The sequence below is a fragment of the Gigantopelta aegis genome, chromosome 3 (genome assembly GCF_016097555.1).
Source record: "Gigantopelta aegis isolate Gae_Host chromosome 3, Gae_host_genome, whole genome shotgun sequence".
Classification (NCBI taxonomy): Eukaryota; Metazoa; Mollusca; class Gastropoda; order Neomphalida; family Peltospiridae; genus Gigantopelta; species Gigantopelta aegis.
Window position 1 is genome coordinate 14803420 of NC_054701.1, and position 13455 is coordinate 14816874.

Sequence of the window (13455 nt, forward strand, 5' to 3'; positions counted from 1 at the left end):
CAGGATAGCACATACCATGGCCTTTGATGTACCAGTCATGGTGCACTGGTTGGAGCGAGAAATAGGCTGTTTGGTGGAAGTCACCTTTGTAACAGCAGCAAGGTAGGATTTAGCTCAGAGCTCTCACCTGGAGTGTTTATGTGGTAGGATCAAAAGTTTATTTTCTTTAACAACACCACTAGACTGCATTGATTTATTAATATAATCGGCTATTGGATGTCAAACATTTAGTCATTTTGACATATACTTTGAGAAAGGAAACCCACTACATTTTTTTATTGGTAGCAAGGGATCTTTTATATGCACTATCCCACAGACAGGATAGCACATGCAACAGCCTTGGTGCACTGGCTGGAACAAGAAATAGCCCAATGAGCCCACCGATGGGGATCAATTCCGAACTGACCGCACATCTAGTGCTTTACCACTAGGCTACGTCCCACCCCTTATATGGTAGATCAAACCATCTTGCTGGACTTCATCCATGAATACACATATAAAGGGTCTTTGAATGCTTTTGACACAGGATTTAGCTCAATCGGTTGAGCACTTATCTGAGGTGCTTGTGTCGCAGGATCGAACCACTTCAGTGCATCCATTCAACTGACTAGGTTTTTTTCTCATTCCAATCATTGTACCACAACTGGTCAAATGGAAAAAAACGTGGCGGGTTTCCTCTGATGATTATGAGTCGGAATTAATTAATCACTGTGCTCTAGTGGTGTTGTTAAACAAAATAAACTTTAAATTTTTGAATGAGGTTTTTTCTGTCTGGGAATGTGCATATAAAAGATCCTTTGCTGATGGAAAAATTGTAACAAGTTTTCTGCAAAGACTAAGTCAAAAATTAAGAAATGTTTAACATCCAGTAGCCCATGATTAATTAATGTGCTCTAGTAATATTAAAACAAACTTGTAATAGCAAGTTCTCCTCTGTGGAGTACTATTAACCACGATACATAGTTTAAATATGCTGAAGTGTTGATAAATAAATATTCTCTGCCATTTTATTATGAACCATACTGTAATTGTAATAACTGATAATCCAATGTGCAGTTATTTCTCTTTAAGAGGCGTGAACTTAACAAGTGAACATACTTACAATGTTACGAAGACATTCTGATCCTATATAAAGTAATCATAGAGCAACAAGCTTTGCAACCGAGGAATGTTAACCGGCAGCTCAAGTTACAAGAAATTAGTCACTTCCAGTTCCTCTTATTACAGCCTACATATTTAAAGTATGATCAAAGAAACAAAGTTGTTACTCAAATGTTCGAGACCACTAAAGAACTGAAAAGCTCGGGGTTTCCCCACAATGCTTGATTGAACTATTAACCCCATCCTACACCCTCCTTACTTTTTCAGACTGCTAAGTTTTCTGGAGTTGTTTGTTTTTCAGTTCTTTTCAACTGCCACCAATACTGGATGAGTAAATAAAAATCACTAATGCCAACAGTTCTTCAACAAGAGAGAGATTTAGCTCAGTCGGTTGAGTGCTCGCCTGAGGTGCTCATGTCGCAGGATTGAATCACCTCAGCTGATCCATTCAACTGACTGGGTTTTTTCTTGTTCCAACCAGTACACCACAACTGGTCAAATACTGTGGTATGTGCTTTCTTGTCTGTTTTAAAGTGCATAAAAAATATCCCTTGCTGTATTGGGGAAAATGTAGCAGGTTTCCTCATATGACAAGTCAGAATTACCAAATGTTTGACATTCAATAGCCGATGAGTAATTAATCAACATGCTCCAGTGGTGTCATTAAACAAAACAAACTTTTAACTGTTCTTCAACAAATGTCAACCAAACGATTTAAAAAACCCCCACAAAAAAACAAAAAACCCTTGTTCTATGAAAATATTTTTGAGAAGATATTATTTTCTAGATTTTGTTCAAAAACATTAAGATCTAGTCACACTACCTGTATACTATTTGACAAAAAACAATTTGCAGCAATAAATAACTTTATTGTACAAAAGGCCACAGGCTCTAATATACAACACAATATTACAATGTACATGTAACCTGGAGTTTAGCAGAACTTGCTCAGGCTTCGGTTGTGCACATTACTCGCCTCGTACATGTAAAATATATCATAGCTAACTTGTTTGTTATATATTATACAACCATAATGACAGAAGGTGTTCCTTTCATCATAAATGCCAGGTGTGCATGTGTTCTAAGTAAGTTGGTATGTCAGTTACTAAAAGTCAACATTATCAGTGTCGTGTTCAGGAGGCTGAGCATTCGCAAAATATTGTCTTTTATCATGTCACGCCAGTGCACCATGACTGGTATATCAAAGGCTGTTGTAAGTGCTATCCTCTCTGTAAGTTGGTGCATATAAAAGATCCCTTGCTACTAATGAAAAAATGTAGCGGGTTTCCTCTGTAAGACTGTAAAAATTACCAAATGGTTGATATTCTTTAGCCAATGATTAATAAATCAATATGCTCTAGTGGTGTCGTTAATAAAACACATACGTATTCATCAAAAGTGAGGTGGGAAAAAACCAGTCTTAACAAGATATCGCTCTCTCTTGCTCTCCTGAACACATCACATTTGAGCATGTTTTTCACAAGTGGACTTGCTGCAGGTGGAGATATTTGTGAAAACACAGGACAAGTCCAGACCTGTTGTTGTGATTTTGTTAAAAGACAACAAAAGTGGGTGTGTCAGTCAATATAAAGTGTCGGTTGTACATGTATTTAACACAAGAAAAGTAGGCATATCTGTATGTCATCCAAAATAGTTGTTACAGTTTTATGTTTCAGATAAGAAAACAGGGCAGGTCTGTCTTTCATTCAAAATGAGTGTGTCAGCTGAATTGGAGTTCCAGACTAATAGTTTAGGGAATGAGTCGTTTTGCAGATGTTGGGGTTTTTGACACAAGTCTTAAGGAAATCAATCCTTGGTCAGAGCTTTAGTGTGATCCAAGGCTTGATTTTCCTGGGACTTGTCAAAACAAAACAACTACAAAAGTACGGGTTCCAGAATATTTTCTAGTTCTTATAATTTTAGTACAATTATCATAAAACTGTGCATTTTACTTTTGTAACATGACATCATGAGAAGGAATGCATGCAGTGTGACATATACTTAACTCCAAAAGAAACGCGAAAATTTTAAAATATTAAAAAACCCACATTTGAATAAACTATGTACAAATCGATTAAGTTGACCAATAGCCATCTTGTCAGCGTATCCAATTCCACATAACGCATGAAAAAAACGAGTACAGTGTGACGTCACGCACGTGCTGAAATTGACGACCAAAATCGATCTGGAATGCAAAACGGGTGGATCATGAAAGATGCGAATTGCACGTGAAACACTACCAGGCCTGGGTATAAAAGAAACGCCAGACAGCAATGTTCAACTCATTTTACGAGTAGCGATACAACGATGCCACGACTTAACGCTGATTCCAGACATAGAGCTTTGGGGAATTTGGAGGCCGGAATGGATGCCAGGCAGGTTGCACGTGCTTTCGGTGTCCATGTCTCGACAATCTACCGTCTCATAGACCGATTTCTACAGAACAACAACGTCGTCGACCGTCCACGTAGCGGCCGTCCCAGAGTGACGTCACAGCGCCAGGACCGTTACATCGTCCGAACTCACATGCGTGATCGGTTCGTACCAGCCACCACAACAGCCCGGCAGACAGTGGGAACCCACAACCGCCCCGTTTCCTACACCACGGTACGACGTCGTCTGATCGCCATCCATCTGAACTGTCGTCGACCGTACATTGGACAATGTCTCACACAGCGACACCGCCTTGCACGACACAACTGGGCTGTTCTGCATCGACAGTGGCGGAACCGACAGTGGCAGAACATCGTCTTCTCCGACGAAAGCCGCTACTGCTTAGATAGGGCCGACGGTCGTATGAGGGTGTGGAGGCGTCGAGGTGAGCGCTTCACAGATGCGTGTGTTATGGAGAGGGACCGTTGGGGAGGGCCTTCCGTCATGCTGTGGGGTGCCATATCCTGGGGACGTCGTGTACAACCTGTCATCTTCGACAACAACGGCCGAGGACGCGGCAGGGGCGTCACAGCACAGCGCTACATCGACGAAGTGCTCACGCCTGTGGTGGTGCCTTTTTTCGCGGGTCACCGTCAGATGGTTTACCAGCACGACAACGCCAGGCCACACACGGCACGGGCCACCCAGGCATTCCTGGCACAGCACAACATCATCACAATGGACTGGCCAGCTTTAAGCCCGGATCTGAACCCCATCGAGCACTTGTGGGACGAGGTTCAGCGCATGATGAACCAACGCCCTGCTCCCGTGGTGACACAGCAGCAGCTCCGCCAGGCCGTCGTGGACACCTACAACAACGTGCCCAGGGCCTTCATCAGGAACCTCTTCCTCTCCATGGGTAGGAGGTGTGCGGCGGTCATGGCCAGCAATGGCGGACACACCCGCTATTAGTGGACATGTTTGAGTGGCATGTGACGCCATTGAAGAAGCGCCATGGCCTTGACATTTCAAATGACAATGCGACCTCGATTTTTAACATGTCAATAACATGAAATCTCATCTTTACGAATTGTTTAAGTTTTTCATAGAAACGATTATTTTAAGAACTTTGGGACGTATTTCAATGAGTGCACTCAAAACCTCCAATCTACGTATTCGCGTTTCTTTTGGAGTTAAGTATATATTAAGTAATGTCACATTAACTCGGTTATGTTGAACCACATGGATAATAATGTCACATACTACATTGCTTACAGAATGATGCAATCAACAGGTAGCAACGGCCATCTACATGTACCTGCTAAATGACAAGAAAATGGCACATTACTGTCTAGGTATGTGTGCTAGTACTATAGTATATCACACAGGGTACACCTTTTTTCACACTATGGAATTAAGTAGAAGTTATTTATTTCTGATCTGATTGTTTTCTAAATTGCATACAAAAATAGTAATTTCTTGTTATTTCCAAAACACTTTTACTTTTCTTCTTACGTCAAACTAAATTGAAATTATTTACAAGAAAACATTTTTGTAGGAGGACGGGATGGACTGTAGTAGTAGATGTTCTTTCTAGCATGGCTTTATGGTACCTTTCTGCTGATTAACTGCAGGGATGTGAGAGGGGCTGGAACAAAAAAGCTTACTGCGGCCAGTGTCGAGGGGCTGCTCAAGGGCCTGTGAGGAAAATTGTTGTTTGCAACCCCTGGAACTGCCAAAAATTGCATTCAACACTAATAAATCTAAACTGGTTATATCTTATTATATAAGGCACACATCATAAACTTGAAACCGTGAAAACATGCAAATGATCCTTGTGTGGTCAACAGTATTGAACATCATGTTTTTGTTTCTAGATGAATGGTTTTTGCATAGCTCTCACATCCCTGTAACTGACCTAGAAAACCCTGTATGTGCCTGCCATGATTATCGTAACTGACCATGCCAACGAGAATATTGCATGCATGTCAAGACACTTGTTCCTCCTTGTATAGCTGCTTTCTTTTATTGTATCACAGTGCAGCTTAATTACAACACAACACATGGCTTGTTACAAAACAAGTACACTTCTAAGGTAGAGAGTAACAATAAACAGGACACAAAATTAGTCAATAACTACTATTAATACAATAAGATAGAGATTTAAAAAAGAAGTACAATATACTGCGTACCTACAACATGGCAGTCAGTCTAAATTTGTTTTACTTTAGTAGCTAAAATGTAATTTAAATTATTTTTCTCTCCCCACCCCATATAAAAAAACCAACAACAAATAAACATAACTCTGAGCTCAGCATGCTCACATTCACTTGTTCTTATGAATTGGAAATAATTAAACACGAAACTGAAATAGTTAAATATGGCCTTACTAATTAAGGCACCAATTTAATAATCAGGTCTTTTTATTTAAATTTTAAAAAATACATAAGTTACATTATTATTTAAAATCTAAAAAAACACCCCAACATTTGGAATGACCCCTATTTACATCCCTATTCCTTCCTGATTAACCCTCCTTCCCCAAGACACTGCCACAGGTAACAAAGAAACTAAATATTTTAATTATTTTTACAGAAAATCAAACATCTAGGGTTGTGTAGGAACACAAAATTGCATTAACCAATGTCAAACAGACATGAGTGTTGTGCAATAATTTTTTCCAGTGAAGACATTTTCCCAATGAGTTGAAAAATCACACTTAAGTAAAATAGTATTCTAAAGGCATCCTTTGACAACATAGACATGAAACAAGTTGAAACAAGGGCTAATATTTCAAAATGTAATGAAATTCAGGGGAGATTTTAAGCATTTCTCTTTTCCCACTACTACGTAACCTGACCTTTCACCCAATTGAATCTCCCCAGCCTGAGCCCCAATGGACCTGAACCTGCCAACAGTTAAACAATGCATTAAAGGGACATACCCTAGTTTTTAAACACTAAGGCATATGTTTCACTATCAGAGCCATTTATGATAACTGAAATCGAACATTACCTATATTTTGTATTGTTTAGATTATTAATTTCCATACAACCAAAGTGTTTCTGGTTATCCTGGTGTTTCTAATACCACAAAATGCATTTAAAAATTTTTTTTTTTTTAAACGGATGTGCATCTGATAAGTAATGATTACTGAATCGCATTTTAGTCTAGTTTTAAGGGTATTTTTTCAACGTCACAGACTCTTGTTTCACTCTATTATATCCACCTTTTTTCAGGTTTCTAAATTAACCAAACTCATTATCCATTTTTGCGGGTTGAAACTAGGGTCTAGGTGAAAAATATGCATTAGTGTTTAAAATCTAGGGTCTGTCCCTTTAAATCTTCCCTTGTGTGAAGGATACCCATTTCGTAACTATTATTTATTCTTTCCGCTTCCACTGCATTAAATCGTCCCTTGTGTGAAGGATACCCATTTCGTAACTATTATTTATTCTTTCCGCTTCCACTGCATTAAATCGTCCCTTGTGTGAAGGATACCCATTTCGTAACTATTATTTATTCTTTCCGCTTCCACTGCATTAAATCTTCCCTTGTGTGAAGGATACCCATTTCGTAACTATTATTTATTCTTTCCGCTTCCACTGCATTAAATCTTCCCTTGTGTGAAGGATACCCATTTCGTAACTATTATTTATTCTTTCCGCTTCCACTGCATTAAATCTTCCCTTGTGTGAAGGATACCCATTTCGTAACTATTATTTATTCTTTCCGCTTCCACTGCTTTAAATCTTCCCTTGTGTGAAGGATACCCATTTCGTAACTATTATTTATTCTTTCCGCTTCCACTGCTTTAAATCTTCCCTTGTGTGAAGGATACCCATTTCCTAACTATTATTTATTCTTTCCGCTTCCACTGCATTAAATCTTCCCTTGTGTGAAGGATACCCATTTCCTAACTATTATTTATTCTTTCCGCTTCCACTGCATTAAATCTTCCCTTGTGTGAAGGATACCCATTTCGTAACTATTATTTATTCTTTCCGCTTACACTGCATTAAATCTTCCCTTGTGTGAAGGATACCCATTTCGTAACTATTATTTATTCTTTCCGCTTCCACTGCTTTAAATCTTCCCTTGTGTGAAGGATACCCATTTCGTAACTATTATTTATTCTTTCCGCTTCCACTGCATTAAATCTTCCCTTGTGTGAAGGATACCCATTTCGTAACTATTATTTATTCTTTCCGCTTCCACTGCTTTAAATCTTCCCCTGTGTGAAGGATACCCATTTCGTAACTATTATTTATTCTTTCCGCTTCCACTGCATTAAATCGTCCCTTGTGTGAAGGATACCCATTTCGTAACTATTATTTATTCTTTCCGCTTCCACTGCTTTATATCTTCCCTTGTGTGAAGGATACCCATTTCGTAACTATTATTTATTCTTTCCGCTTCCACTGCTTTAAATCTTCCCTTGTGTGAAGGATACCCATTTCGTAACTATTATTTATTCTTTCTGCTTCCACTGCTAATCTTCCCTTGTGTGAAGGATACCCATTTCGTAACTATTATTTATTCTTTCCGCTTCCACTGCATTAAATCGTCCCTTGTGTGAAGGATACCCATTTCGTAACTATTATTTATTCTTTCCACTTCCACTGCTTTAAATCTTCCCTTGTGTGAAGGATACCCATTTCTTAACTATTATTTATTCTTTCTGCTTCCACTGCTTTAAATCTTCCCTTGTGTGAAGGATACCCATTTCGTAACTATTATTTATTCTTTCCGCTTCCACTGCATTAAATCGTCCCTTGTGTGAAGGATACCCACTTCGTAACTATTATTTATTCTTTCCGCTTCCACTGCTTTATATCTTCCCTTGTGTGAAGGATACCCACTTCGTAACTATTATTTATTCTTTCTGCTTCCACTGCTTTAAATCTTCCCTTGTGTGAAGGATACCCATTTCGTAACTATTATTTATTCTTTCTGCTTCCACTGCTTTAAATCTTCCCTTGTGTGAAGGATACCCATTTCGTAACTATTATTTATTCTTTCCGCTTCCACTGCATTAAATCTTCCCTTGTGGCTTCCACTGCATTAAATCTTCCCTTGTGTGAAGGATACCCATTTCGTAACTATTATTTATTCTTTCCGCTTCCACTGCATTAAATCTTCCCTTGTGGCTTCCACTGCATTAAATCTTCCCTTGTGTGAAGGATACCCATTTCGTAACTATTATTTATTCTTTCCGCTTCCACTGCTTTAAATCTTCCCTTGTGTGAAGGATACCCATTTCGTAACTATTATTTATTCTTTCCGCTTCCACGGCCTTAAATCTTCCCTTGTGTGAAGGATACCCATTTCGTAACTATTATTTATTCTTTCCGCTTCCACTGCATTAAATCGTCCCTTGCGTGAAGGATACCCATTTCGTAACTATTATTTATTCTTTCCGCTTCCACTGCATTAAATCGTCCCTTGTGTGAAGGATACCCATTTCGTAACTATTATTTATTCTTTCCGCTTCCACTGCATTAAATCGTCCCTTGTGTGAAGGATACCCATTTCGTAACTGTTATTTATTCTTTCCGCTTCCACTGCATTAAATCGTCCCTTGTGTGAAGGATACCCATTTCGTAACTATTATTTATTCTTTCCGCTTCCACGGCCTTAAATCTTCCCTTGTGTGAAGGATACCCATTTCGTAACTATTATTTATTCTTTCCGCTTCCACGGCCTTAAATCTTCCCTTGTGTGAAGGATACCCATTTCGTAACTATTATTTATTCTTTCCGCTTCCACGGCCTTAAATCTTCCCTTGTGTGAAGGATACCCATTTCGTAACTATTATTTATTCTTTCCGCTTCCACTGCTTTAAATCTTCCCTTGTGGCTTCCACTGCATTAAATCTTCCCTTGTGTGAAGGATACCCATTTCGTAACTATTATTTATTCTTTCCGCTTCCACTGCTTTAAATCTTCCCTTGTGGCTTCCACTGCATTAAATCTTCCCTTGTGTGAAGGATACCCATTTCGTAACTATTATTTATTCTTTCCGCTTCCACTGCATTATATCGTCCCTTGTGTGAAGGATACCCACTTCGTAACTATTATTTATTCTTTCCGCTTCCACTGCTTTAAATCTTCCCTTGTGTGAAGGATACCCATTTCGTAACTATTATTTATTCTTTCCGCTTCCACTGCATTAAATCTTCCCTTGTGTGAAGGATACCCATTTCGTAACTATTATTTATTCTTTCCGCTTCCACTGCTTTAAATCTTCCCTTGTGTGAAGGATACCCAATTCGTAACTATTATTTATTCTTTCCGCTTCCACTGCATTAAATCGTCCCTTGTGTGAAGGATACCCACTTCGTAACTATTATTTATTCTTTCCGCTTCCACTGCTTTATATCTTCCCTTGTGTGAAGGATACCCATTTCTTAACTATTATTTATTCTTTCTGCTTCCACTGCTTTAAATCTTCCCTTGTGTGAAGGATACCCATTTCGTAACTATTATTTATTCTTTCCGCTTCCACTGCATTAAATCTTCCCTTGTGGCTTCCACTGCATTAAATCTTCCCTTGTGTGAAGGATACCCATTTCGTAACTATTATTTATTCTTTCCGCTTCCACTGCATTAAATCTTCCCTTGTGGCTTCCACTGCATTAAATCTTCCCTTGTGTGAAGGATACCCATTTCGTAACTATTATTTATTCTTTCCGCTTCCACTGCATTAAATCTTCCCTTGTGTGAAGGATACCCACTTCGTAACTATTATTTATTCTTTCCGCTTCCACTGCTTTAAATCTTCCCTTGTGTGAAGGATACCCATTTCGTAACTATTATTTATTCTTTCCGCTTCCACGGCCTTAAATCTTCCCTTGTGTGAAGGATACCCATTTCGTAACTATTATTTATTCTTTCCGCTTCCACGGCCTTAAATCTTCCCTTGTGTGAAGGATACCCATTTCGTAACTATTATTTATTCTTTCCGCTTCCACTGCTTTAAATCTTCCCTTGTGGCTTCCACTGCATTAAATCTTCCCTTGTGTGAAGGATACCCACTTCGTAACTATTATTTATTCTTTCCGCTTCCACTGCTTTAAATCTTCCCTTGTGTGAAGGATACCCATTTCGTAACTATTATTTATTCTTTCCGCTTCCACGGCCTTAAATCTTCCCTTGTGTGAAGGATACCCATTTCGTAACTATTATTTATTCTTTCCGCTTCCACGGCCTTAAATCTTCCCTTGTGTGAAGGATACCCATTTCGTAACTATTATTTATTCTTTCCGCTTCCACTGCTTTAAATCTTCCCTTGTGGCTTCCACTGCATTAAATCTTCCCTTGTGTGAAGGATACCCATTTCGTAACTATTATTTATTCTTTCCGCTTCCACTGCTTTAAATCTTCCCTTGTGGCTTCCACTGCATTAAATCTTCCCTTGTGTGAAGGATACCCATTTCGTAATTATTATTTATTCTTTCCGCTTCCACTGCATTATATCGTCCCTTGTGTGAAGGATACCCACTTCGTAACTATTATTTATTCTTTCCGCTTCCACTGCTTTAAATCTTCCCTTGTGGCTTCCACTGCATTAAATCTTCCCTTGTGTGAAGGATACCCATTTCGTAACTATTATTTATTCTTTCTGCTTCCACTGCTTTAAATCGAACACATCTTTATAGCTCTCTTTAATAAGCCACTGCAATTAGGTTAGAAGACCAATTAACATATAAAATGAGAACACACTTTTCAGGTTTGTAATAAAATTAAAAAAACCCAGTGCAATATGCATATTACTTCTAAATTAAGTAATACATGTATTAATGAAAGGTCAATCACACATTCCTAAACTAGAGGTCAAATATCACAGTAAGTAAACAAACAGCAAAAACAACAAAAATATTTCAAACATGGACGGAATAATACCCAGTCATAACACAGGTTAAGATTAATTGAGAAATGCATATGGCAAAATGTAAAAATGTTTTGTTAAACAGAAATCAGATTCTTTTTATTATGACTATGATAACCTCAGGAAAAAACTATTCATGAATTTAATATTACCAGTACAGTGAAACCTGTGTAAACGGAATCACACTGGGGATCTAATAATTATCTGATTTAGACAGGATCCCGTGTTTAGAGGGTCTCGTTTTAGAATTGAGAATATTTGGAACCATGAAACTTGGTCACTTTTAACAGGATTCCAGTCTGGTTGACACAGGTTTACTGTATTATTGCGCAGACACCAATTTGAAAGTAAATAATCTACAAATTTTAAACCAATTCTGAGAGGAAAAATGAAAAATGCCCAAACCTGCTATTAATGGTGTCTATCATTATTGACAGGTTTTATAGTCAGCCATTCATCTAGATTCAGTAATATGATGTTATCAATTGTAAAAAGCATAAAAGAAAAAGGAAATTAATATTCATATGCATTTTTAAATAACTTCAAAAACTTGAACAACCTTTTTGCAACTTCAGTAGTTCTAATGGCTAATGACAATAGTTAAAGTCACAAATAGTCACTGTTCATAAAAACAATACATCCATATCATACATACCAAAAATAGTGGCAGCTACAACATGAAAACAACCATAACTACATGTACCCACCGTCTGGTTCCAATAATAAAGTATTAAAATAGGGGTTTTCTATACCTTCTTCTAACAAATACAGTGTCATGGTTATACAGTATTAAAATAGTGGTGTCTATACATATTTAAAATGGTAAATACAATATCATGGTTGATATTAAAATAATAGTGTTTAAACACTCTGTACATATTTAAAACAGTTATACAATGAAGTAGGTGATACTATATTAATAATAGCTTTAAAATAGTGGTGTCTATACATATTTAAAACAATAAATACAATTCCATGGGTGATCAAGAATAAAAGAGTAGTATTAAAATAGTGTTATTTTTAAATATCTCGAGCATCGCCCAAACCTCTCATGCAATGGTTATTTGGTTGCATGTTATAATTTTTATATGCTGATAAAATACTCCAGACAATTTATTTTATGAGTAGCAAGCTACATGTATACCGGTAGTCTGGAAATATCAGTTGTATGTAGCAGAATAATGTGTCACTACAAGGTACGATTTATAATAAAATATACAGTTTGTGAACCATATGACATGCAGCTCAAGTGTTTGGCTGTGCAATGATACATTATGGTGTCATTGTACAAGAAAAAGTTTGGGTTATCCCTCGTCTCCGTAACCCATGTAGTTAAGTAGTATTGCCTTATGTGAAGTAGTATTAAATAAGTCAGGTATCTACATATTTAAATCAGTTCAATATACATGTAAGAACAAATACGACTGCTAAAATATGCGGTAGTAAAACAATAAATGAACAATGTGTGTTCCGTAATGATGTCATAAAGATGGTTTCACTGGTAAACTAATTTAACAGCAGATGTGTTTTACTCCCTATTTCAAACGCTGCATCAGACGTATTATAGTAGGCTATCAGACTTGAATCCTATAAAAGTCTGACTTAATTTTTGCGAATACCGGGCTCCACTAACCTACAAAAGTATTTGATATTTTAACTATAGCTGACACAATAAAATAAATAATGCAATAAGAAACTCATTGTGTCTTCCAATCACAATTAAAACAATCTGAATCAGATGATTTACATTCATCACACAGTAGTGAATAGTAAAGGGTGTATATAATTTTGAAAATGTAATATGAAGCTATAGAACACACTCTGTATCCAAGATTCATGTTTTTAAAAAAACAAACAAAAGAACAGACCAGTGCACACCACTGTACCAATGTTCTAATTCAACCAATCCAATATGAAAAGGTCTCATCGGCCTCAGTGGTGTCATGGTTAAGCCATTGGATATAAGGCTGGTAGGGCTCCTACACAAAACAAGTTTTAACAACTCAATCGGTAGGTGTAAGACCACTACACCCTCTTCTCTCGCTAACTACTAACCACAAACAACTAACACACTGTCCTGGACAGACAGCC

The 13455-nt window shown here is 37.6% G+C and overlaps 1 long non-coding RNA gene across 1 annotated transcript; it reads right to left on the reverse strand.

Annotated features, from left to right (window-relative positions):
• Positions 1-5474: 5474 nt before the first annotated feature.
• LOC121367566 lies at positions 5475-13408 on the reverse strand. Its single transcript, XR_005957391.1, has 2 exons — positions 6629-13408; positions 5475-6548 (listed from the first exon to the last, which is right to left on the reverse strand). It is a non-coding gene; the product is annotated as an uncharacterized LOC121367566 (long non-coding RNA).
• Between the last annotated feature and the right edge of the window lie 47 nt (positions 13409-13455).